At 47.8% G+C, this 19,192-nt stretch overlaps 1 non-coding gene across 1 annotated transcript; it reads left to right on the top strand.

Annotated features, from left to right (window-relative positions):
- Positions 1-206: 206 nt before the first annotated feature.
- On the top strand, positions 207-321 carry LOC144689282 (U5 spliceosomal RNA). The gene has a single exon (XR_013578617.1). It is a non-coding gene; the product is annotated as a U5 spliceosomal RNA (small nuclear RNA).
- Positions 322-19,192: the final 18,871 nt, after the last annotated feature.

Here is a 19,192-nt window from a genome sequence, read left to right as displayed (position 1 = left end):
ATAATAATAGATTTACCAGAGCAGCAATATTGGTGAGGGAAATGGCCTCAGGATGGTCATTAGATCAGGTGGAAGGCTAGGTTTAGGAACCTGTTAAAAATAGTACTAGATTTTGGGAGGGAAATGTCTGGGGAGATAAAACTGCAAGTAAAGAAGACACTAAAGGCACAGTTAATTACGTTTGTGTTTATTTGTGCCACAACAGTATACTCTGGTTTCTCTTCAGATCGTATAAATCTTTCACCTTTTACTAAAGATTTCCCTGGAGAAGAGCACTCAGAGTTTAAGTTAATTTTTTGTGGCCCTCCTTTAGTGAGGCTGAAAAAAAATACTAGAGTGAGCACTTCTGCACATGCTCAGTTAATGTCTCAATATCAGACTGTCAGCTTGCAGCTTTAAAATGAACAAGTTGGCTTGATGCAAACTAACAATTAAGTTGAAGTTACCCATTTTTTACATCTGTGCAGTCCTTCACTAATTGCAAGTTCTTGTATCCACTCTACCTATGGTTTTATCAACTGTTTCCTCTGTAAAACATGGGCCTGAACTTTTAGGATAGCAGGGGCTTGCCTCAGCTCTGCATATCCCCACCAACTCCTTCAGCCCTGATGCCATTTTTCACTCTAATGAGTGTTAATTGGCATAAAGCGGGGCTTCTGCCCCTCACTCAGGAGGAGTTCCACCTTCGATAGCTGTTGGCCAATCAGATTGGCCGGCAACTCTCCAGTCCCTCCAGGAACAGCACTGCAGTGGCTGGAAGAGGAACTGCAAGAAGCTCCCTTAGCCTAAGTTCCAGGAACCAGAGAAAGGGGTAAGTGTTAGGGGTCTGGGTGGGGAGGATAGGAAAGGCCTAGGAGGGGTCTCAAAGGGGCGATTAGGGTCTTGGGGGATAGGCCAGTTGGGGGGGAGGGAGTGAGGCCTGGAGGTCACCGGGCCTTAATGGGAGGGTGCCCCCAGTCAGAAGGGGGGTTCTGATGGAGGCGCCCCTCCCTCTTCCCACCCTATCATTATGGGATCCATCCCCTGAGCTGTAATCCCCCTGTCAGCCTAAAAATTGAGGCTGGGTAGCAAACGGCCCTTAATGGCCATTAATTGGCCTCTTAAGGGCCTTAATTGGGGCAAGGACGGGCTTCCCATCTGAGGCCCTACCCGCCCCAGCGTAAAATTATTGCCAGGCTGGGGCAGGCAGAAAGCCGGAGGGAATCCTGTCCATGCAATTTCACACTCCGCTCCATCTCAGAACCTGTCGGGGGGGTTGAGGAGCATAAAATTCAGCCCATGCTTCTGATGGTTCAGCAAATGATGAAGATGGATGATCAGTAAATTTCAGTTGATGAGATTCTCAACTTCAAATGTGGACCATTGATTGTTGAAGGGCATGTTTTGGCAAAATTTTAAAAAAATATTTAAGGAAATTCTATTACCCAACATGCAACTTGAAACACTGACCCTGAGATTAAGAGCCCCATTATCTAGCAATGAGCTATCCAAGAGATAAAAGCAAAATACTGCAGATGCTGGAAATCTGAAATAAAAACAGAAAATGCTGGAAAAACTCAGCAGGTCTGGCAATATCTGTGGAGAGAGAAACAGAGTTAATGTGTGGAGTTCCCCATTCAGGAGACTAAGTGTGGTGGTATCAGTGGTGCCCACCCCACTGGCCGGAATGGTGGGAACTCACACCCGATTCTGCGCTTGGAAGCTCATTAATTATGCACTGGTGAGTATCGGGCCGAATCACCTGGTGGGTCGGGAGCTGATTCATCCTCCCGCCATCATCTGGCGGGGTCGAAGGTGCGGGCACCACATTTAAACGCCAGTCCAACACATAATCTCACTCTCTCCAGCCCAGCTGTCTTCATGACATGTGTAGAGGTGTCTTCTAGTCACAAGAAGAAGGTTGAAAACCAGGCAGCACTCCACTTCATACTCCAAGCCTTGATCAGAGGAGTGCTGGTGCACAGGCATGTCCTGTATCCCAGGGATGGCTCCAGGAAGCACAGCAGCCTCACATCTCCAGCCTAGGAGGCCATCGCAGAGCAGGTCAGCGTGGCTGACAACCACGTCCGAAACACCATCCAGTGCAGGAAGAGAATGAATGATCTCACCTGCTCCACCGGGGTAAGTCATCCTCCAACTCCCTCCAATATCAAACCGTCAACATTGTATCATGCACTCAAATGGCTACTCTCTTCAGGGATCTCACCCAACCATTAGCAGGGGACACATATCAACACTCATTCTCTCACAGAAACTTTCACATCACCACCATCCCATCTCTCATGTTGCTCACACTCCGTCCTCTGGCCCTTCTTGGGAGGGCTCACCACACACAGGGGACATGCATCTCACCCAACCGCTGCTCCATCCCTTCTCGTCACATGCTTTTCTTTTTCATACAGGTCAAACAGGCACACAACAGGCACGAGACAGCACAGACCGGAGGAGGGATGACCGACATCATTGCCCTCACTGAGTTTGAGGAGGCTGCAGCAGAGCTGGCTGGGGAGGACAGGGATCGCTCCTGTGGGGAAGGGGAGATCAGCCTCTCCCAGCAACATAGTATGGATCACAACTCCATCACTTCATCAAATCCTGACAATCACAGTGACTCACATGCATTCTTTTATAGCTCATTAACTGAAACTCCATTTTCTACTTTCTAGGCACCAGCAGATCGAGGCCTACAAGACAGTCAAGCACCAGTCCAAACCCCCAGACCACACCTAGGAGGAATCTCTGGAAGAACCATCACAGCGCTCACATGCACCCCCCCCACCAGCTCAGAGACACACACGTTGGTGGGGCACAGCTGTAGGTTAGGCTTGGGCTCACTTTCTGGGGAACATCTCACTGACGCTTCCCTGCAGCAGTGGGAGGCAGGGACTGGCCAGGTCTCCAGAGGGCTGCTGGAGGCCAGCCACCCACTCAGTCCAAGCCAGATAATGAGGCTCTGGAACAAAAATAAAAATACCTGGAAAAACTCAGCAGGTCTGGCAGCATCTGCTGAGAGGAACACAGTTAACGTTTCGAGTCCGAATGACTCTTCAACAGAACTGGAGGCTCTGGAAATGGCCACCAGCTCAATGCTGGAAATGCAATGACAGGTGGCGGAACAGGTTTGACAGTCACTCAGCAGACTAGAGTGAATGATGGAGGAGTCCGTCCGCGTCCTGTCTGATGAAGTGGCTCCAACGTACAAGCGCCTTGAGGTTACCATGGGAAGGCCCTGCATTCCATGGCTACGCACCCTGGTGGACACTATCAAGATGTAGGTGACATGGGGACGAGGCACCTTGACTTAACTCCAGGTGCTCCATCTCCTGCAGGAGTCAAGGAGTCCCTTGAGCACCCACAGGGAGGTTGAGCATCATCCAGCTACCCAGGTGGCCTCCTCTCAGGACGCTCCAAGGGTGTGCAGCTGCTCACAGTCCCCTCTACCTGTGACCCCATCCACTCCAGCTTCTCAGGCTGCCAAGGACACTTCTGCTCCTGAGCAGGTGACCATGATCAGGCCAGGGCCCTCCAGGCCTCGGGCCACCAGAGGACGTCCGCCAAGGGTGTAGCAGTCAACAGGCTGCCTCCACCTCTGCTGCGGAGGTTGGGGCTGCACCCAGGTGTAGCAGTAGTGTTAGGAAAGTTAAGAAAATTTGATGTCATAGGTGTGCTATACATGGAAAGAAATTGCACTTTTGTGAATATATTTGATGGTTATGTGAATGTTCCTGTCAACTGAAGGCATTGTGAATTTATACATTGGAATCCTCTTATTTTGAGGTTTAGCTTCCCTCCCACTCAGTGATAGTGTCCCACTGTGAGATTCACATTCCTGTGATGTCAACCTCAGTTGAACTAGTCTCCGCACCCTTGTGTGATGTCAGGGAGATGTGTTTAAATCTTTATTTGAAGTGTGTGATGTAAGCATTTCTAATCCCTCTTCCGCAAGGAACACCATTGAGTGAGGGCAGCTCATCAGCATTGATATTCTAACGGCATTTGTATCTCCTCAGTGGTAGTGGCAGAAGACAACATATGCACGGGAGGAGGAGATCCCTAGGCATGTCCACATCTTAGATGCACCTGTGTTTGCATCATTTGACAGCAGCGAAGGCTTCAAGTCGTCTCCTGCATTGCTCTTGTTCCTAAGTGGACTCTCAGTTCCCAGAGTGAGCTCAGTCACAGGGTCCCACGGACCAAAGCATAGATCATGTCCTGGCAATTTATGAGGCCGGAACACGCAAGTGTGAATGCGGGACTCATTCGCACTGCAAGTTGTTGGACATCCCCTGAGATGAAAGGGAATGGCATTGAGGGCTAGAAGAGATGTGGCTATATTCCCTTACTTAACTTTACTCTTCCTGGAACCTGTCAACAATTAACGTATCACGGGCGTGTCTCCCAGATCTTCCTTCCTCCATGGCGTGATCACACTCATACTGACCCTCAGCAGGCTCGTGAGGCTTCTGCGCCTCCAGAACTTCATCCTCCAATGAGCTGTCATCCTCCTCCAGTTCACCCTCTGGCAGGGGTTCACCTCTTTGCATTGCCAGATTGTGAAGGGTGCAACACACTGCGATGATGCGGGAAACCCTGTGGGGGTGTATTGGAGTGAGCCACCTGAGCGGTCCAAGTAAATTGGATTCTCTTCTATGATAAACCCTAGGTCTGGCAACTTGCCTCCATTGTCTGGATCTCTCCTTCTGACCCTTCTCTTCATGCTCTGGCTTTACCTGACCATGTCCCTCAGGTGTGGCCTCCTGCTGGAGCTGCGTACGGTGTTGCCTCTCCTTCGTTTTCTCCGTTGCATTAGGACCCTGATAACAGCAGCATTGAGCCCTGGATCCATATGTGCTTTTGTCTTCTCCCTGAAAGGAAACATTGAAGACATTAATGATTCAAGGGGCAAGAAAGTGAAGCTCAGAAGGTGACATGTTTGGAAACTGTAAGGGTCCATAGTTTTTCCTGCCCTACTTGCATGGTGGCTGATGCCGCCTTGTCCCTGAGACACTAGCACACACATCGAGGTGGCCAAGATGGCATTGCAGACATGTAACATCTTTAACCTTGCATGCCCAGCAGGAAAAAACAGTAAAAACTGGGAAATAAGAATACTGTTCCAAACTGGTCTTGTATACCTTAAAATGGAACAACAGTAAAAACTGGGAAATAAGAGTACTGGTCTGAACTGTTTTTTCCTTCTGGGTGAGATGCTAAGATTTAATTGAGATGAGTGACCCAACCTAGCTCTGTGCTCCAATCTCTGATGTGGCACATTAATGACCAACCAGTTGCTCATGGTCAATGAGTGGATGCCCTTTGGCCCATTAGGAGTGTCACATCTGGTGAACACGTAACAGGCCTTCATTGATGGAATTTCATATATAATACAGCTGTACCTCCATCACTATTGCCTGCACTCCCAAATTCTATATACCGATGTGTTACTCTTGAGATACAGCGACTGTGATGTGAAGCCACTGAGTTCTAAGTAGCCCTTTAACAGTGCTAATGAAGCCATTGGCTTTCAGTGGCATTCATCGCAAGGAGGTCTTTCCCTTTTCTTTCTAAGCAGATTCCTGTCCACGCTTGTGGCAACAACAAATTAGAGGGTGACCCCAGAAAGGCCCATTTGTGCTCGCCCTCCCCCCTCACTCCCATTCCACAGCCTTGCCTCCCCTTTTCGCCCCTTGTGTTTGCCCTTCCCCCTCACTGCCATTCCAGAGCCTTCCCTCTCCTTTGCCCCCCCTTGTGTTCATCCTTCCCCCTCACTGCCATTCCACAGAATTCCTTCCCCATTGCCAACCTTGTGTTCATCATCCCCACCCTTGTCTCATAGCCCACCCCCTGGTTGAAGTGCTTGTTTCTGAAAGTGGAGTTCTGCCTGACTACCACGGCACAGCGGTGTACTTGTGGACAATGGTCACAGCAGGGGAGGGAGTGGCATAGTGGTATTGTCACTGACTAGTATTCCAAAGACCCAGGGTAATGCTTTGGGGGCCCAAGTTCGAATCAATAAAAATCTAGAATTAAAAAGTCTGATAAGGACCATGAAATCATTGCTGATTGTAGTAAAAACCCACCTGGTTCACTCATGTCTTCTGCCCTTACCTGGTCTGGCCTACATGTGACTCCAGACCCAAAGCAATGTGGTTGACTCTTAAGGGCAACTCGGGATGGGCAATAAATGCTGGCCTGGCCAGCAATGCCCACATCCCATAAACGAAGGCACTGGGAGTAGAAGACCCCATGCACTCCCCAACAGTACTGGTCACTTTCTGAAAGTGGAGGCCTGCATGAGTACCACAGCACAGTGGTGTTCTTCAGGACAATGTAGGCAAAGAGCAGGAGCAGACCAACCCTACAGCCCCAGCAATGTGACATTCATCTCAACAAGACCGGTGCAGCGTGATGGCAGGTAGGGTATGTATGTTGCAATCACCCTGAAGTTACAAGCAAACTGAGGCCCGACTTGTGCACGCCACCCCTTTTCAAACGGGTTTGAGGCCGATGTAATATCCCGTTGGTGTGACGCAAGTTTGGAAGGCCTGACAAGATCCTGGCGAGCAGCTGTTTTAACAAGCATTCATGAGATATTAATGAATGCAAATTGCGTTCATGCCACTAGTCGTCAGGATAATCGACCCGCCATAAACCTGCCATTGGGAGAATTGCAAACTGTTTTTATGCCAGTGGGTTTCTGACTTTTTGCCTGCTGCTGGATTCTCCACTCCCACCCGCCATGAAACCCGCCGCAGACAGTTTCGGAAAATCCCACCCAATGTTTCTCCACAGATGCTGCCAGACCTGCTGAGTTTTCCCAGCATTTTCTGTTTTTATTTGAGCTATCCAAGAGTTTCTTACACAGAGCTTTAACACACTGGGTCTATTGTAAGGTGGCAGCACTCTCATTGCGATTAAGACTCTATTAGAAATTGGGTACTGGAATGAATTGTTGCTGGCAACTAATGTTTTTATTCTCTCTTGGAAATTGATGCTGATTGCATCACGCATGTTCCAAACTCGAACAGTTGCGCACGTGTCGGCTGCCGTAGTGTTGGTGGTAGGAGTTATAGTGAATTAATCAGCTGGTTACAAATGAAAAGTACAGATTATAATACAGCAGAGTCTTGATATACTGAAGCTAAAAGGGCAAAAATGAAAATATTGACTTTCCAACCTTGCGGAATCAATTCTTTGAGAGATCAGGAAACTATAATATATCTGAGCTGTGAAACATTGATGCTTTTCCAGCAGCACTTTCCCTATATGAAAATGTTTGCATTCATGTCACAAACAAGAAAATACAGTTTGTATTTTGTAATAAAAGCTCAATGCTTTTTCTAGGCAAAAAAACTGGTTTATTTAACTAGTACAGTAAAGCATACAATTGTTCTATCTAATCTGGGATAGCAATATAACAATACAATAACGGATAAATCAGGTTTAAGCATTTACAATATGCTTTACCTTGTATTTATAGCAGTAGAGTAGGTAAAGGTTGAAATTTTAAAAAGTAATGAAGTCTCTTTGTTTACCTTCAGACACTTGTACTTCTTCAATTCTTCCTTGCACAGTTTGTGGTGAGCTGAGACAAACTTGCATCTTAGCATTTTAATTTAACATTTGAGGAAATTTGGCCAGGTGGTTCTCCCTTATCTCAGATGAGTTGATAATTAGTTTGTGTAGGCTGTCAATTAATGAGTCTGTGTCCGCCAGTGAGTTGGAGGCAGGGCAAAAGTTACATCAGGACTCACAGCAAACAGTCTACATTACGCCAAACAAAGTGTATTTGCTCAGCAAGCAGAATCTATTTCAATAGCACACTACAACAAACAGTCACAGAATCTATTTGAAAAGTTTCTACAAACCACAGCAAACAGAACTCAAGATTGAAACAGGAACATCTGATAAAAGCTGGGTGATTTCTTCAGCAAAATGCAGTGAGTGGAGAATAGTCACATACAGATTGCAAAGTATGACAGAAACAGGCCATTCAGCCTAACAGGTCGATGCTCCACATGGGCCACCTCCCACCCTTCTTTGTCTAACCCCACCAGCATATCATCTATTCCTTTCTCCCTTTTGTGTTTATCAAGCTTCCCCTTAAATGCCTCTATGCTAGTCATCTCAACTATGATGTCTGCTAGCTCATTCTATATTCAAACCGCTCCTTGGGTTTAAGAATTAAGTTGACAAAAATGGATGGCAAATCATGATAATAGAAAGTAATATTTTATAAATTATGTGTGCAAAATTAATTCCAGTCACTTATGGCAGTACATCTCTAGGCATGATTGATGGCAGAAATTACCATCCTGGCCTGGAATAGTGGTGTCACTCTATGCAGCTTAGTTTGTGCACAGTACCATTGTCATTCTTCTTACATCCAAGGGTGGAATTGTCCCAGATTTGCACAAAGTGCAGTAGCGAGCGAGAAAAAAGGACGTTTTACTTGCCAACAGCAATGGCGGGTTTTTGCGCAGTATCGTCCCATTCCCAGCATTAATTCCTCATTAAAATGCATCCCTGGGAAATGTGCCAGATCGCTGGCGGGCTTCACCCACCCTGCCTTCACCTCAGGCCTTCAGTAATCCTGGTGCCATATTTAAAGGGTGCCCCTGCACAGAGCTAGCACTCTCTAAGGGGTCGGAAGATCTGATGCAAAGTCATGGCTGCCAAAGGGAGGGAACATGCTGCCCCCAAATTTAGCGATGCCTCCCTCGGGTGCCTTCTGGATGCAGTGTGGAGGCCCGCAATGAAGCCCTCTACCCCAGCTCTGGGCGAAAACCAGCAAGCAAGGTCACCAATCCAGCATGGGAGGTGGTGGCAGTAGTGGTCAGCGCCACCTTGCAAAAGAGGACAGCTACCCAGTGCCGAAAGAGGGTGAATGATCTCCCCCGTTCTACCAGGGTAAGTCACTCTTCTCATCACTCTCAACTCACACACTCACAAACCCATTACACATCCACAGGGCACCTCACTCACTGCCTGTTTGAGGGACATCACCATTAAATCTCTCACATACACCTTCATCTGCCCCGTAGATGGTGTCCTCATCTCGTCCATGGCACCACTCACCACCTACACATGACAGGCATCCTCATCTGGCCTGGCAGGTGTCCTGCTTACAGTCTCTCCATTTGTATTCATGCAGGAAAAGCCAGCACACAACAAAAGGGAGAGGTTGCAGACTGAAGGAGGAATGCTCGACGTCAAGATCTTCACAGGCTTTGAAAATAGAGTCATCCAGCTGGCCGGCGACAGTCTGGACCATTCCTGTGCTAAGGTCAGGTCGGCAGTGCTCAACCAAGTGAGGATCCAGCAGTTCAAAATCCATCAGACAACCATGCTGTGAGTGAGTTCCACTGTTCCGCAGTCCCTTTCATGCACTAATTATCTCTCCTTGCTTTCACAGGCACATCTGGGAAACAGCTGAAGGGGTCCACGAGCCAGGAGCTTGACTCAAGCCCTGAAGACACTTTGAAAGAAGAATCCAATGACACCTTTACTTGAAGACTCGTCACAGCACTCACTCAGATCTTCCAATAGTGCAGGGACACACACTTCAGTGGGACCTAGCTCTAGATTAGCCTTGGGTTCACAACCTGGTGAGCACATCATACCGTCTGATCCAAAGAAGGCGGCAGCAGGGACTGCCCAGATTTCTGGCACTCGGAGGACTGCTAGAGGCCAGAAATCTGCTGAGTCTGAGTCAGATGAGGAGCCTCTGGACTCGGTCATACCTCAGTTGCTGGAGCTGCAAAAGCAAGCTCGGGAACATCAGGAAAGGATGTCCGCTGTACTCCTCAGATTGCAAGGCACAATGGAGGAGTCTGTCCACCTTCAGTCTGAGGTGATAGCGTGAGCATTGCAACGCACCAAGGTCAACACTGGTAGGATGGCTGCTGCCATGGAAACCTTGGTCCAGGACATCAGTCCTGCACTGCTGCGCTGGCTGAACTCCATCACTGACGCCATAATTGGCTCCCAGCAGTGTCAAAGCAAGAGAAGTGCAGGGCAGCTCGATCTCACTCCAGCTTCTCCTTCTCCTCAAGGAGTCAGCCAGTGGCCCTTGGGCACCATTAGGGAGGAGGATCAGCAGGTGTAACCCTCCCTCCCCCCCCCCCTGCTGGGTCCATCCAACCAGGTGACTGCAGGAGTGTCCAGCCCATCCTGTGACCCCTGCAGCTCCAGCTCAACAGGTCAAGGAGGGTGCTACTGCTACACAGCAGGACCCCGAAAGCAGGCCGAGTCCCTCCAGGTCTCAGCCCTCCAGAGTGCGCCCGCCAAGGTCATCACAGACAGGGCGTAGCAGTCAGCAGGCTGCCTCCACCTCTGCTTTGGATGTCCAGGGAGCACCAAGGCATAGCAGCAGAGTTAGGAAGGTTGCATAGCCTGGGTACAGGTGTTAATCACTTGCACTTAATGTTCACTATTGTAAATAAACTCTCAAAATGTCTCCTTGCCTATGACTCCTCGTTATGATGAGCAGTGTCCGCGTCACTCAAATGTTAAACCTTGGATCCTGTACAAGATTAAGGCAAGTGCCTCAGTCCAGGGCATCTTCCCTGTGAAGTGTGTGACCTTCAGACTAAAGTGATGGTCTGGCTTCACACTCACGGGACACATTACTGATGTCTGCACCTTGTTGGTGCTTGTCATTGCTGCCAGAATGTCATTGGCAGGCATCACAGAGTTCCATCATTCTCCCTGTGTGCTCTCAGCACCTTTGAGATGGGGCTGGCACCCCCATCTCTTCAGAATCTGTAACTGGTGATGCTGTGCTCCTGAAGGGGTCAGGTGCTGAAGGTTAACAAAGGATCAGGTGCATTTAAAGTTTCACAGCTGCATCTCCATGATACGACCCTGATCACAGAGCGCAAGCAAGCTGCCCTCAGCCAGACAGGAGTCAGATATTCACAGATGCAATGTGAAGATCTATGGAGTGTCCTTACTGCATGTCGTCATCATCCTCCTGGAATCTAATGACTATTAAGGCATCTGCTGCGTCTCCATGACATGAGCCTGAGCACTGAGTGTATGTGCACTGCACCAGCCACACAGGAGTCAATGTTCACAGATGAGGATGTCAGGACTGTCCTCACTGCATCTTGTCATCATCCTCCACGAATCTTGCGGCTCTGAGGGTCTCCTGAGCATGTCTGGTTTGACTGGCCAGTGCGATGGCCTCATCGCCAGCACCCTCACCTTCGAGGACATCATCATCGTCATCCCCTTCGACGTTCTCCTCATCGGAGGATACATGCAGCTCTTCCATCTCCCCCTCAGCCAGGTCCTCCCCCTGTTGCAGCACCAGGTTGTGGAGCACACAGCAAGCGACGATGATGCGCGACACCCTCTGGGGACTGTATTGCAGTGCTCCACCAGACATGTTGAGGCACCAGAACCTCATTTTCAAAATGCCTATTGTTTGCTCCACCAAAGTCGCAACATGAGCCTCATTATACCGTTGCTCTGCTGCAGTCTGATGCCGCTGCAAGGGCGTCATCAGCCACGTCCTCTGTGGGTAGCCCTTGTCCCTGAAGAGACAACCCCACAGCCTCTCTGGACTCTGGAAGATGTCAGGAATCTGAGACCTGTTAAGGATAAAGAAATCTTGGGTGCTTCCTGGGAATTGTGCACAGACCTGTAGGATGTGTTTGTGGTGGTCACACACCAGCTGAATATTCAGCAAGTGGAAGCCTTGCAGTTCACGCAGTTGACCGCTTGTTGCCATGGAGATGTAAGTGCCATATGAGTGCAGTTGATGGCACCCTGCACCCGAGGAAAACCTGAGATCTGCGAAAATCCCAGCACTCTTGCTTCCTAGCTTTCCTGATCCCCGGCGAAATGCACAAACTTCTTGTGCTTTCGTGAGGATGGCATAACGACCTCTAGATACACTTGTGCATGAAGGCTTGCGAGATCCCACACAGATTACATGTGGAGCCCTGGAAGGAACCAACGGCATAAAAATTGAGCACCACGGTCACTTTCATGGCCACTGGTAGTGGATACCTTCCATATCCCCGTGGCAGCAAATCCTGCAGCAGGTGGCATCTGTGACCGACCAGTCAAACATGCACAGTCTTCAGTGACACTGGTTCTCTGACATCTGCAGGAATGACAGGCATCATCTATAGACCCTGGGTCTAGTGAGGTGCTTACGAGTGATGGCTCGCTGTGGCAGGTGCATACGCACCCCTTCATCTTGAGGGAGATTCTTTGCCAAGCCAGGTGCCTCTGCTGCTCTTTTCTTCTTCTTCTCTGGTTTCTGTAAGCCATGAGGCATACCGCCAAATCACCAGGCTCCACGATCCTGATGTTCTCCTCCTGCAGGGTTAGCATGGGTGTACTAAGAACCTCTCTTGATTAAGTCTGAAGGCCCCTTCACACATGCAGGAAAGTCCAGTGGATGTCCAGTGTGTAGTGCGCTTCTTGGCTGTTCAAAACCCAACCCACCTCCGCCCAACTCCACTTGACCGATTGGTGGCAGCTTCGGCCACAGTGATCTCAGCTCAGGCGCAGGCATTCTCCTAACCCATAGCTTGAACCATAATGGATACTGGTCCTTGCCTTAAAAAAGACATTGCAAGGAGCTGTGAGTGCATCCACCAGTGGCTGTGCCATGGCCACCTTTTGTAAGGGGATTGTACAACTTGCCCAATTGGCCAATTGTTTTGCTACCTCTAAAACGCACATTAATTTGCAGTCTGCGCCTGAGAGGTGGAAGGTTCTGGAGCATTCGGTGGCACATTCATGCTTTTGTGCTGCTTGAGTGGGCAGAAAATCTTCAGCGGCCCAACTCCAAGCGTGTCAATGGAGCTGCTGCTGAACAGTCTCAGCTGTGGACGAAAGCTCACTTTAGACAAGCTTTTCCAAATGGGTGGCCACATCCTTCACGACAACACCAACCCCCCCGCCCCCCCAACCCCCACCCATACCCCCACAACACCCCCTGCCCCTACCCAACCCCCCTGGCATGTGCTTGAGTATTTTCTTCAGCCTGTGCTGTCTTGCCCCCCCCAAACCCCCCACCCAGCTTTACCCGCACTGGAGCCCTTGCCCCGGCACCGCACTGAAAACCAATCTGGAAAAAGCGACTTACCCGTGCCCCCGACATCCTACGGGCGATGCTCGTGAGCACTGCGTAAGGTCAGCGTGCACTTACCTCCGAGCTCCCCTCAAAGTTCAGGCCGACAGGTTCACGCTTTTTAAAGGCAGTCATGAAGCACACCGTCCTGAAGTCACGCCGATGTGAGCGTTATATTTGACGTGGGGGGATAATTCTGGCGAGCAAGGCTTATAGTTAGATGCAAATGTATTAAAATGATGTTCCCGATGTGCTGTGGCGGGAAATGGGTGGAGCAGGTGATCTCAAACTGGTTTAGTGACAGCGTAAAACCAAATTTTAGCCTTCTCACCAAACTGTCCCCCTCCCCCCACACCCCCCTGCCCCGCCCACCATCATGCCCGATGCCAACAGGGTTGGAAAATTCTAGCCTGAGTCTTTCAACAGTGATGGAAGATTATAGAGATACATTTTATCAATTTTTTAAAATTCACAATATGTTTTCACTTTTTTCTGATCTTTCCCCTTCAGGCATAAACCTTGCTGGGATGTCCAATTTCTCGGGCAGTAGCACTGGGCAGTAGTTGGGGAGGCCCTGCCCTGGGCTCTGCTGATTCCTCCAGGCAGCTTGTTGAGCTCCTTGTCATTGCTGATGGTGAGAGGCAGGTGGTGGTCGATGATGCAGGTCTTCCTGTTGTAACGGGCCACATTGCCTGCCAGCTCCTGGATTTTGGCGATCAGCTCCTCAAGAACATTGGCCAGCTAGACGGGAGCTGTTAGGAAGGGAGTTCCAGGATTTTGACCCAGCGACAGTGGTGATATAGTTGCAAGTCAGGATAGTGTGTGGCTTGGAGGGGAACTCGTAAGTGGTGGTGTTCCCATGCCTCTGCTGCCTTTGTCCTTCTAGGTGGTAGAGGCTGCAGGTTTGGAAGATGCTGTCCTAAATCAAAGCTGCATTCCCTGTTTTCAGATTCCTTTTTGTGCACCTCAGGAAGTATCCCTGGGAGGAAGTACAGCACTAATTCATCAGAATGATACTTGGGCTTCAAGGATTAAATTGTGAGGAAAGGGTTGCATAAATTTAATTTATATTACCTTGAATATAAGAGGATGAGGGGTGTTCTTATTGAGGTCTTTAAAATGACAATAGGATTTTCTAGGTTAGATTGAGAGAAACTGGTTCCTCTGGTACCTTGATCATGAGGCACAATCTTAAAATTAGAGTCTGGCTTAGCTTTCACAGGATTGAAATCAGGGGCAGAAATTTTGGGTCCCACCGAGATTGGGAATGGAGGCAGATGGGTGCCAGCCAGCATCCCGGCTGCCCAACCCTGTTTCCAGCGCTGGCGACTTTTGCTGAGGCGGGTTCAGGGATGGTAGGACAGCCCACTCCAAAGAGGTAGGCAGCCAATTAGACTAATTAAGAGTATTCTTACTGATAGTTAAAAGAGGCTGACTAGGTTTTGTCCAACAGAATGACTGCCTGGGGTGGCAGCACTCAGTGGCAGGCCAAGGCGACTGCACTCCAGGAAGGTCTACAGGCCCTCCCTAGCCTGCCTGGGAGTTCGTGCAACCAAAGGAGCCCTGTAGAGGGATTCGCCAATATCTACCCATGTCACCTCCCCCTCCCACCTTACTCATAGTGATTGCCTGACCTCTTTTTTTACTTTATGTTTGAATTTTTTTTTTAAAAGTTGGTGAGAAGGAAATTTCATGTTCAAGCCCTCTCAGTTACTTGCCCTTTACCGCAGCCTGCTTCCTATCTCAAGTTGGAAGGCCTCTGATTGGTCCTTCAGCTTTGAGAGCCTATCTGCCACCTTTAATTGGAAAGGAGACCAGTCTCCACCTCAATTAAGGGGATTTCCCAGTCAAAATCCCAAAGACTAACTGTTTGGCCCCTGGAACAAGACCTAGAAACAGACCCAACTCCTGTTTCCTCTCCCGGAGTGAAAGTGCAGCCCCAGGAGGAGGAACCTTTTCAAAAAAAAAGCAATCAGATTGAATGGCAGAGCATACTCAAGAGGTTGAATGGCCTAGTCCTGTTCCTATGCTTCTGAGGTTACCTCCAACTCTATAGACTTCCTTTTTTCTAATAATCTCTTGTGCAGAACCTTTTCAAATACTTTTTGGAAGCCCATATAGCCAACATCAGTAGACCTTCCCTTACCATATTAATGACCCCCTTTACATATCTATGCTGACTCATCTTGATCACCATTCACCATGAGAAGTTGCAGTAACTGGGAAAGAAAACAAGGAAATTCCCTGGGGTCCCAAGTACCACTCTCCTGCTGCATTAGCACATGGTGGACGTGGAAGAAACAGCCACCAACGATCCCAATAAAAGGGAAGGGGGGAATTCTAGTTCTGATGGTGCAGTAGTATTAGTATTCCTTGGTGCTCAAATTTTCCAACATCCTATGCCATGATCCTGTCCAATTTCAGGTGGGATTGTTAAAGACAATTGAACAGCAGCCCCCCTCCCCGCCCCGCCCCACCCCCCACTCCATCTGTCTGTTACACTCCCTCTTAGCCGTAAGGCTAACTTTACACAAGTTAACTAATTAGGGTGTGAAAAATATATGGCTAGAAATTACTTCGGGCAGACAAATTTTAATGAATTTATATGACATTCCTCCATTTGATATTTTAATGCCAGCCTTAACCCATTTGTACATTTTAAATGGATTAATGCCTCAACTGAAAGAACAGACTAAAGAATGTCCAATGAATGATTAATTATTCTTCTGTTAATATCTCAACTTCCTCCTCCTTAACCTCATTCACCAACCCCCCCTGCCATTCTCTCTCTCTCTCTCTCTCTCTCTCCGTCACATGGCTCTGATTTTCTATCCTCCTTCACTCTTGCTCCCCCCACACCACACCCCTACCTGCTTCCACCATCCCACTTACAGCTCCTGCAGAAGAAAAGGAAATGAGGTAAGGATGGGTACGCATCACCATAAGCACCTCTGGAGTTCAGTTGCAGCTTCTTTCTTTACAGTGATGTGTAGATCTACGGATTTTTAGTCACAAAGAATGCTGAAAAACATTGGCCTAAATGTACTGCTGCATGAAAAAAAATGGCCCAGCAATGACTAGAAAATATGTTTGCAACCAAACAGTGGATTGTCTGCTCAACAAGCTTCAGAAGGTAGTAAAGTGTTGCCCAGTAGTTAAGGAAATACAACCTTGTATTTATGAAAAGCTTTCAGAATGCTTTGCACAGCTGGTGCAAACAAAGATTCCATGGTATGCATTTAACAGCATGTAGCATTCAAGGATTTTCCTTGGATGGACTGTTCTTTCCCTGCTTATTGTGAGAGAACAATGAAGCAGAGGTCACCTTTGTGTTATTGGAAGCTTCCCTGTTGAATGACACTAATTGGTAAATAGGCATATTAAAAACACAGAGATAAAAACAAAAAACTACTGCGGATGCTGGAAATCCAAAACAAAAACAGAATTACCTGGAAAAACTCAGCAGGTCCGGCAGCATCGGCGGAGAAGAAAAGAGTCGATGTTTCGAGTCCTCATGACCCTTCAGCAGAACTCAGTGTTTATATTAAAAACACAGTCTTACATTTAAAACATTCCAAATATGGGGTAATATAACTGTCACTTTGATCATGTTAAAATCCTCTTCTTCTTGACATGTCGCTACACCTTCTCTCACCACTGTTCCACGCAGGTTGTGGCTCGAGAGTTAAAGACCTTCATATCTTCAGGGATGCAGTCAGAGTCGATAGAATTTGTTTGGCTGTATCCCCAATTCTGCGTAAGGCCTTATAGCAGACGACACCAGTCCTGAGATGATCAAGACACAGCAGCAGGCCATGTTTCACTGGCCCCTGATGGAAGGGTTTCCTCTGGGTCAATAGACAACTCGTGTGTTTTTGTCTGTAGGTGTGTTGACCAATCAGCCAGGTGGTGCCATGGGGATAAAGAGGGCCTTGACTTGAGTCTCCTTGTTGTTAGTTCTTTTCAGTTGAGGATGATGAGGGTCACCGGTCTGCTTTGTCTGCTCTGCCCTTACGTAACTAACTTCCTTAGGGAAAATGGGGCAATACGAGCAAACAGGTACAGGCATTCTGCAATGGCTCTGCAAGCTGTGTTGAGAATGGTATCCAACTTCTTGGCACGGGGAGAACATTCCCAGAATGGGCAGCATATTCAGCTGCTGAGTAGCATAGGGCAAGTGGAGTTGTTCATAATGTTCTTGTCAGCTCCCCATTTAGACTTGGCCAACTTCCTTAAGATGTTGTTTCCGGCTGCCATCTTAGCCTTTTCTTTGACAACATGATCTTTGAGGCTTAGAGTGTGAGCTGACGTTACTCCAGGGTATACTTGCTCAAAGATGTCTGCCAGTGTTCTCCTATACCAATATATGTCAAGCTCTTGCTTATCTCTATTCCTAAAATTAGAACAACTGATCTGTGTCTTTTCAGGGTTGACCCACAAATGATTAATCACATCATAGTTGCTTAGCTCAGCTAATGAATCACAAAGGAACTTCACCACTTTATCAAAGGATTGGTCCTGAAATGCTAGACACAACTCATCAGCATAGAGGAAACTTCTGGTATGTGGATGAATGGGCTGGTCATTGGTATAAACATTGAACAAGAAGGGTGCGAGAAAACCTTGAGGTAAGCAATTTCAGTCAATCTTTTGTCATATGGAATAACTTCCATACAGGATCTGATGAGTGATTGTGTCACATGCAGCAGATAAATCCATGAAGGCAGTGCCTGGCATTAGTCCTGTCTCATAGCTGTCCTCAATGAGTTGGGTGAGATTTAGGTTTTCCCTGGTTTGAAACCTGCTTATTTAGAGATGAGACATTCATCTATAAAGGGGATCAAGAAATTTAGGATGAGTCTCTTGAACAGCTTGTAGCTGTGGCATAGCAGGGAGCTATGAAGCTCTTTGGGCTGGCTGGGTCTTTGCTTAGCTTCAGATTTGCCATGATTCTTGCTCGTCTCCACATCTTAGGAATTACGTTGATTATTGAGCAATTGTTGGACATATTGAGTAGCCATAATGTGCAGGTTCAAAGTGCTTGATTTGTTCACATAAAATATCCTTTTCTTCTATCTCTTTGATAACGAGTAACAACTTGCTCATGCTAGAGGGTTTTGTAAAGCCAGTATCTTCTGTAGATCTTGGATATTTTTCCTGCTCAGATGATGCTTTTTTCTAGCTGTTCAAGAGAATCCCATGAGTGACTTGATCTGCTGTCACCTTGTACAGTGGTTATGCTTTAGTGAAGTCACTTCCTAGCATCCTGATGGTTTTCCATGTTTTCTTGCTGGTATGTCACATATAAGACCATAAGACGTAGGAGCATAAGTAGGCCATTCAGCCCATCGAGTCTGCTCCTCCATTCAATGAGCTCATGGCTGATCTGATAATCCTCAACTCCACTTTCCTGCCTTTTCCCATAATCATTGATTCCCTACTGATTAAAAATCTGTCTACCTCAGCCTTGAATATACTTAATGCCCCAGTCTCTACAGCCCTCTGCGGTAAAGAATTCCACAGATTCACTACCCTCTGAGAGAAGATATTCCTCCTCATCTCCGTTTTAAGTGGGCGCCCCCATATTCCGAGATTATGCCCTCTGGTCCTAGACTCTCCCACAAGGGGAAACAACCTCTCAGCATCTATCATGTCAAGCCCCTTAAGAATCTTATATGTTTCAATAAGAACGCCTCTCATTCTTCTAAACTCTGTGGACTCAATCAGTTCCTCCCACTCCTTTCATCTAACATGGAATCTACAAGCCTTTCTCCATCTTCCAGAGGTGAAAGTTAAAATTCTATAATACCAGAAAACCTAAAACTGCTATTTTAATTTTACCATCCAGGAATGTCAAAAGATTGCTGCTCGTGGACAAGGGGTAACCCCTACATATGTGGCTGATGACATCCTTCAGTAACGCCACCATGCATGAGTAACAGAAGTAAAATCACGGTTGGGGGATCATCAGGTATACAATTGGCACTTTGAAGTAAAGGTTCGAGTCCCTTGATTGCTCTGAGGGCTCCATACAATATGGCCCAGCCAAAGCGGGTTGTGTTGTTGTAGTTTGCTGCATTCTGCACCGCCTACCAATGT

Source organism: Cetorhinus maximus, chromosome 13, assembly GCF_964194155.1.
Source record: "Cetorhinus maximus chromosome 13, sCetMax3.hap1.1, whole genome shotgun sequence".
Classification (NCBI taxonomy): domain Eukaryota; kingdom Metazoa; phylum Chordata; class Chondrichthyes; order Lamniformes; family Cetorhinidae; genus Cetorhinus; species Cetorhinus maximus.
This window is presented reverse-complemented; position numbering and strand designations above follow the sequence as displayed.